At 47.4% G+C, this 8198-nt stretch overlaps 1 long non-coding RNA gene across 1 annotated transcript; it reads right to left on the reverse strand.

Moving 5' to 3' along the window:
* Positions 1 to 307: 307 nt before the first annotated feature.
* On the reverse strand, positions 308 to 6013 carry Gm7538 (predicted gene 7538). The gene is made up of 3 exons (NR_046033.1): positions 5926 to 6013; positions 4592 to 4649; positions 308 to 1680 (listed from the first exon to the last, which is right to left on the reverse strand). It is a non-coding gene; the product is annotated as a predicted gene 7538 (long non-coding RNA).
* Positions 6014 to 8198: the final 2185 nt, after the last annotated feature.

The raw sequence follows: 8198 nt of genomic DNA on the forward strand, positions 1-8198 counted from the left end.
GGGCAGACTTTCCAACAACTGTTGGATGGCTGATCTTAAAATACAGCTTCCATGCGTGGTTTGTCCAGTTCTCACGCTTTGTTTCTGAAACTCTCAACCAATGAGGGTCTGGAAGAATCCTGGAGCTTCTTTGTATCATTCCTACCCCTCCTCTGTAAGGAACCGAGACACCCAGTGCTCTGACAAAAACAGCAGCGGAGGTGTGCTACTCAGTACTTCCAGAAGTTTCCCGAAGCAACAGGTCAAAGGTCACTTTGGTTTTGTTGACTTTGTCAGGCCCATTATCAGAAACGCAAGCACCCTTTTGTGTAAGACAGTCCAGCCATTTATTCAGCACTCCACTAAGAACTTAAAACACATTATTAATCCCTTGATGGTTAATCTTAACTGTCAGGTTTATGGATTTAGACTCACTTAAGGGACGCACCCCTGGGTAAGTCTTTGAAGGAATTCCCAGAGAGGTTTAAGTGAGGTGGGAAGACCCACCCTCTGGGCCGCGTGCAGCGCCATTCCCTGGGACAGGATCCTGGACTGAATCAAAAGGGGAAAACCAGCATCTCGTCTCTTTCCACTTTGCGGCCATGGTGCCATGTGGCTAGTTACATCACACTCTTGCTATCTCAAATGTAATGGAACTGTCCCCTCAGACCCCCCCCCCCAAGTAAACTTTCCCTTCCTTTCATCAGATATTCAGTCCCCATCACGAGAACAGCAGCTGATGCAAACCTACCTACAAATCATATGGGAAGATGGTTACATTCATTTTGTAAGTAAGAAAGCTGACAGCGAGGACAGGAGCTGTGAGAGGCTACACAGCCAGCGAGCGCCAGAGCTGGGCACCTGGTCCTGGCTCGTTTGATTTCATCCGACCTCTTGACAAGGAAACAGTAAACTGCTCAGGGGTTGGCAGATCTATGACTACGATGAAGAGTTACCATTCACATGGCAGTTTTAAGGCAGTGGTTCTCAACCTGGGGGGGGGGTCACGACTCTTTGGGGGATCAAGTGGCCCTTTTGCATGGGGGGGTTAGCATATCAGATATCCTGCATATCAGATATTTACATAAGGACTCATAAGAGTATCAAAGTTGCAGTTATGAAGTAGCAACGAAATAATTTTATGGTTGGGGGATCACCACAAAATGGGGAACTGTACTAAAGGGACCCAGAATTTGCAGGTTTGGGAACCACTGGCTTCAGGCAACTGAAAGTCACTTGCCCATAGTACTGAAAGCCAGAAGCAAGAACTCATTATCACTGATGTGGAAGCCAATGTCCAGCAGGGCTGCACATCCTGTGGGAGACCTGGAGTGGGTGGGGACTCGCCCTCCTCTTTCCAGCCTCAAGGGTCAGAGGCATCTTTGGGGTGTGGCTGCATCTCTGATCCCAACATCCACTGGAAGACCCCATGTACTGTGTGACACCTCTCCCCCCAGCCTCTCAAACTTCCTTTCGTATTTGTCTTATAAAGATGCTCGACTGGGCTGGGAATCTCACTTAGTCAGCAAAGAGTTTGTTTCCCAAGCACTCGGACCAGAGTTTGGTGCCACAGAACCTCCATAAGATGGTGCCTGGTGTGGAGGTGAACACGTGTCATCACAGTGCTAAGGAGATGAGCATCCATGCCTGTCACTGCCCGGCCACACAAGTCAAATCGTAGAGCTTCATGGTGTGCAAGATCTGTCGTAAAGAGCAAAGTAGGGAGTCTCCTGAGAATGAGACCAGAGGTTAACATCTGTCCTCCTCCGTAAACACACACATCCATAATCACGTGTGTGCCCACACAAGCAGGTGTACACATACCCCCCAGACACTTGTCATTGAGTTCATCATACCTACAAGGTTAGTTTAATCTCAATATTCCTATTTATCTCTGCAAGGATGCTTCTTTTAAATGTCTTGTAGATTCTGGGGGAACATTGTCATATGTAAGGACATCAACATTGAGTCAGCTGTGTGGTGTCGATCAACTGTGAAGTAGACCCAGATTTAAGGCCAGTCTCACATGATTTGACTAGCGTGGCCGGACTGTGACAACTGAGGACAAGCAAGACCCACTCAGTGGAAGGGATTGTGACTGGCAGGTTAGCAGGAAGTAGCTGGTACCTCATTCCTATAATGAAATGGCTAGAAGGAGATCTGACTTCAGGCACGCCCCGCACTGTGTCATCTTTTGGACCAGCTTTCTCTGTAAACTCCCAGTTGAACCTGTAGGAGACTTCCTTTGCCATCTAGGAGGAAAGCACTTGGGAAAGGCTTCTCAGGCCTACCCACTTCTGACTCAGCACTAGGTACTCTTGCTCGGGAAGCTGCTCATGTCCTGACTCAGCAGGCAGAGCTCTTATACTTTTGGGTTGGGAGATGGTCTTGGATTTGGTGTTATCTCCAGTCTCTCCACAGAGTACTTGGGAAGTAGATGGCAGATCTGCCTACCCTAGTTGGGAGGATGGGATTTAAATGGAGAGATGAACCAGGGGGTGAATTAACTTTGCCTGGTCTCTTCCGATCTTCCACACATGCTCCTACTTGGTCCAAGCAGGAACCCTTGTTTGGGAAGGGAGGAGGCTGATGAGTGACATTTTCCTTTTTCCCTTCTTTCCCTCTCAGAGGCCCCTAGGTGGATGGTCTCTGGCCAAGGCTGGAGGGTCTGAAATACCACAAGAAAGTAGACCTTTGAAGTCCCCTCTGCTCAGCCAGGAAGCAGTGGTGTTGCCCCAAGGCTCACCCAGGAATGAAATCTTCAGGAACTTTAGGCTGAGGACTTAGGAGGCCCCCAGAGACTTGAAGTTGGAACCTTAATGTTGGTTTTAGGGGAAAAAAATATCTGAACATCTGGATGGGGCTGTGGGAGGAGGCTACAGGATCCTGTAGATGACTGTGTCTTTCCCAGTATAGGAAGCCACAGGGTGAAGATTGAAACTACTGGGCCAACACTATAATTGAGAGAAACTCAGGAGCAAGATGATGCTAAATCGCCCTTCTAGAATCCCCGTGGAAGCCCTCACTCTCCGACACGGAGATTTAGCTCACAGCCTATTAATCTGTTGTGACTGTGATTCCATATGAGGTCATGTAACACAGTATGGGGGTTGGGAGAAATGAGGCAATAATGAAAGGATTCTCAGTGCCTGATGATCAGAAAGAAATTAATTCAGAATCAAACTTGTAAGGCGATTTAGGGTGTTTGGGGATAGCCCTAGCCCGTGTTGCATCATGGGATTGCACTGGCTCTGACCACATAAGCCTACAAGCTTTGTCCTGTGCTGGTTGTCACAGCACACGATGCCAGCAGACACTCCCTGGAACACCTCAGCTCAGATTCCAGACTAAAGCGGAATACAGACTGAAGTGTTCCAACCGTGCCCACAAAGCTTTCTGCTCTTACAAGCACACAACGGCTGAATCACAGAAAACAAAGACTTCTAAGGTTTCTCCGCATTGATTCCTTATTAAGTATGTTTTTGGATTGAACCGGATTAGAATCTTTGATGTTGTGGTTGCTGACTTGAGTTTCCTAGAGGGGAAAAAATTTATTCACTGAATTTTGCCTTGAGATTAGTACAGAATTTCCAAAAATTTCTGAAGTGACTTTAAACATATACCTGCCCTCTCCCTCTGTGGTTTTTATTCTGAGTAGCATTTTAGCATTAAGAATTCTAAAATCCAAATATCAATCAACTCTGAAAGTCTTCAAACATTCAGCTGAGATCTAATTATGTAAAATAAACAAATATATTCATCTCATTAGTATGTAAATTTGTCTTCATCTTTAATAAATAAAGTGATATGCATAACAAAAACTTGCTTTAAAAAAAAGTTCTTTCTGATTTTTTTCCCTGCATAGTCGGTCAGTATGGCTACACTTGTAGGGTCATATGAAAACTTCTCAGGCAAAAAGATGTCTTAGGTGTATAAAATGTGTAAAAAGCCTTGACTTAGACAATGTTATTTGGCCAAGTGAATGATGGGTCTGGTGATACGGTGGTGGTTTTGCTGGTCAATTTTGCCAGGTGCTTATTGAACCAGCAACCCAGCAACAGCTGTGAACCTTCTAGGAACAGACTCTCAGGCTTCCCTCACCTGCTACATCAGTGTGTATCACTCGAGATCCCAGGCACTCAGCATGCACATTAAGTTGAAGAGTACCATTGGATAAGCTCAGTGCTAAGTGTCTATACTGTGCCCAGGGCAGACATCAATAATCAATTTCAGATTTGTTTTCTTCCTTTCTTTTCTCCTCCTCCTCCTCCTCCTCCTCCTCCTCCTCCTCCTCCTCCTCCTCCTCATTCTTCTTTTGCTCAGAATCTCTCTGTGCCATGCATGGCTCCAGTTAGCACCTGTCAGGCAATGGGAGCAATGGGTATTGGCTCCAAATTAAACCTATCTTGCACACTGATGTCAACATTTATTTTCTCCAATATTCTCTAGCACAAAGAACAGTGATTGGTGTGTCTCAGGTTTCTGGGAATGAGCTGTAGAGTGGATGTATTTTCCCTCTCCTCAGATCTTTTCACTGATAGCATTCACTCTATCTTTGGCCCATGCTCCCAGAAAATCAGAGTTTTCTCCAGGCCCTGGTACCCAGGCTTACCTGTTGTAGGTGTTGGTATTTATGGTGGGCCGTTGCCTCTTGCAGAGCTGAAATGAATCTGGAAAGATACTGATAATCATATGAAGAGCCCACCGTATCAGGTATCATACAGGTATCAGACAGGGCAAGCTTTGTCTGGGATGCAGCCCCTGTGTTCAGCACTAAGAATGACCACCACATAAACTGGGTTACATGCAGTAGTGGGGGGTGGGGGTGGGGACGGACAGGGAAGAGCATAGGGCTACTGAGACATAACAGTAATGATTATAAATAGCATCCTTTTGATGTCCCATCCAAGGCCAGGTGGGAAATCCTTCCTCCCTTGCTTCCCCCACCTAATCACCTTCCCCTCATTTTTCAATCAAGAGTCCCAAGTCGGGCCCGTCCTTCACATTTGTTTCCTATTAGAATACCTTCAGCGACTTCGGTGTGTTATGTTAGATAATTGCTTTAATAACAAACCGAGGAAAGACTTTTGAACACTTTAGGAAGTCATTTTTTTTTCTCCCACGAGAATCTAACAGATGCTGACAGAGGACTTGGGAACAGGGGAAGAGAAAGAATTCAGGGTGTGTGTGTGTGTGTGTGTGTGTGTGTGTAAGAGTGTGTGTGTGTGTGTGTGTGTGTGTGTGTGTGTGTGTGTGTGTATGTGGAGTCTATCAGCAGGAAGTGTGTGCAGGCAGAAGCAAGGGATATTTTTCCCACTGTGAGAAGACTCAGCAAGGCCTTGATGCTCATGAATGGAATGGAGGGGGGATGCATTTGGCCAGCAGGGCAGGTGAAGAGAGCACAGCATGCCCGTTGCATCTTTTCGCGGGATGAACTTGGAGAGTGATGCAGAGATATATGTATCAGTTTGCATGGATGGGCTGGAGAGAAAAGCATTTGTGTGGCTCAGTCTTGGTAGAGCTTTCTCGCTGTGCCGAAAAGGATTGAGGAATTTTCTACGTGCAATTCGTTATTTTTAAAGTGAGATGATCAAGCCCACCAGAAGAACAACTTTTATTTTGCGCGCTATGTCAGGTTAAACATAAACCAGCTCTGGCTAACGGTCTTGGGGTGCTCTCTTCTCTGCTGATCATCCAAACATGTCAACTCTGCAGCAAGCCTACAGGGGAAGAATAAATTTTATTGACCTGTTGCGGCTGAGGCAGCTAAGGCACAGAGTGTTTGTCGTTAAGAACACACAGTGAACAGACCAGTCATGCGATGGAACTGTAACACCTGAACCTGTTTAGCCCATCCTCACAGGCTTCCTGAGGATGAGTGTAGAAACCCTAATGTCAGGCTGTGAAATGAGATGACCCCCCACCCCCACCCCCAACCCAACATACACACTGCCAAAGGCTTCCAGGTTGAAGGCTTGCTCCCCAGATGCAGTGCCACTGAACGGTGAGAGCAGGCAGAGGGATGTGCCTGCATGAGTGGGCGGATCCACTGACAGGTTCATAACACGCAGGCGCTGAGAGGTGATGGGTCACTGGAGGCGTGGCCCCAGAAAGAGAGATCTTGTCTCGACTCCTCCCTAATCCCTGCTTGCTCTTCGCTGTGGGGGAAGCTCCCTGGCTTCTCCTCACCATGGCCCAGAAAGAGCAGACTGAGCTACCCACACAGCGAACCTTCTGAAACCACAAGCCAAAAGGGACCCCTTCCTCTTTGTGTGTTGTATATTCCTCTCAGGTATCTGTCCCGACAAGGACTAAACCTCTGGAGTGCTGATCACAAACACAGAATCACGAGCAGATCAAAGCCCTCACGTGATTCGTAAGCCCCATGGCAGGAGAGAGGCTGCCATTGAGCAGTATGCCATTATGTCCAAGAAGAAGCAATGAGGAGCCGGGTCCAGTTCACACACTGTGGCACAGACAGAGGAAGCCCAGCTATTGATCAGCTGATATTACACACAGCGTGATGTCAAGATAATATGACCAACCCCTTCGGAAAGACCGCTACTTGAGTCATGCTCTGCCCTGCCTGGTCCACAGGATGCAGTGGCTAGAGAAGGCACTTGGTTTTGTGACCACAGATGTGCTTCAGATGGACTGGCACACTGAAGAGCTTTGATTGACAGCTGATGGGAACCAGAAGTGGTTGGATATGGGGTCGCCTCTGGGCTCATACGGAGGTGCAACAGGGATCTGTTAGCACTGGCACTAGGGCAGGCATGGAGTGGGGATTCGCAGATCAGGCATAGCTCATGGGGAATCCCATCGAACCATCCATTCATTCATTAAACAAGCACCCACTATGTGCCAGCAAACCTACTACGCGTCAGGCCCCTTAGCAAAGCTCTGGAGGTATGGTAACAGACAGCTGGGCATGGTGCCACATAACTGTAATCCTGACACTCAGGAGGCTGAGGCAGGAGGATTGCACAGTTGGGACTAGCCTGGGCTACATAGAGAGACCATATTCTCAAGGAAATCCAAAGAAGGAAAAAGAGGAAGGGGAGGGAAAAGAAAGGAAGGGGAGGGGAGGGACCAACAGACACTGTCCCCACATTGATGAACTGAGGAGCCCTGATTTGATATTTCATAGACATGGGGAATCACACAGAGCTCATCCCAGACCCAACCACAGGAAGTCATGACCTCAGTACCTTCCCCAGAGAAAGAGCACTCAGAGTCTCTGGTGGCAAAGGTCATGAACTCTGATACCCTTTTCTCCCATCTACCAAGGCAGCTGACCTACATGCTGACCTCACAGCCTCTGTGGGCAGATCACTGTTCCAACTGCCATTCACCTGTCACACTGCCAAGGTGCTGAGGGAGCCAGCCTGCCTTGCATTGGAAGGAGCTCGTGCGTATGTGTGAAGGGGCAGGACACCCCCGCTCCCCGGAAACTAGTATGATCATAACAACCTGTAATATTTGTTCAATTCTCAAGTCATTTCAAAGCAAGTGGCCGCCCCATAATTATCTCACACGCCTCTGGGGCAGATAAAGCAGGGCCATTATCTCAATTTTATAGCTCTTAAGGTGCAAAGGGGTCCAGGGACGCCCTGGGCCACAACGGAAAGCTGAGACAATGCTGCACTTGAAAGGGCTTGGAAAAATGAATGGAGGAGAGCCGATGAAATAGCAGCACTGTGTGTGTGTGTGTGTGTGTGTGTGTGTGTGTGTGTGCATGTGCATGACTGTGCATGTGTGTGAGTGTGTATGCATGACTGTGTGACTGTGTGATTGTATATGTGTGCATGAGTGTGCATGTGTATGAGCATGTGATTGTATGTATGAGTATATGAGTGTGCATATGTGTGTGCTGTGTGTATGTGTGCATGAGTGTGCATGTGAGTGTGTGATTGTGTATGTGTGCATGAATGTACATGATATGAGTGTATGGTTGTGTATATGTGTATGAATGTATGTGGGTGTGTAATTGTGTGTGTGCTTCAGTGTGAATATGTGATAGTATCTGTGTGCATATGTATATGTACATGTGTGAGTGCAAGTGTATTTATAAGTGTGTGTGTGTGTGTGTGTGTGTGTGTGTGCTAGTGCATGTGTGTATGTATGTGTTTTCCTGCCCAGCTCCTTCTGGAATGTTCAAGGCCTTGGAGAACCTTTCTCCCTTCCCACAGCACCCCTCCTCTCCTGCTCTTTCTGCC

This window comes from Mus musculus, chromosome 5 (assembly GCF_000001635.26).
Source record: "Mus musculus strain C57BL/6J chromosome 5, GRCm38.p6 C57BL/6J".
NCBI classification, from domain to species: Eukaryota; Metazoa; Chordata; class Mammalia; order Rodentia; family Muridae; genus Mus; species Mus musculus.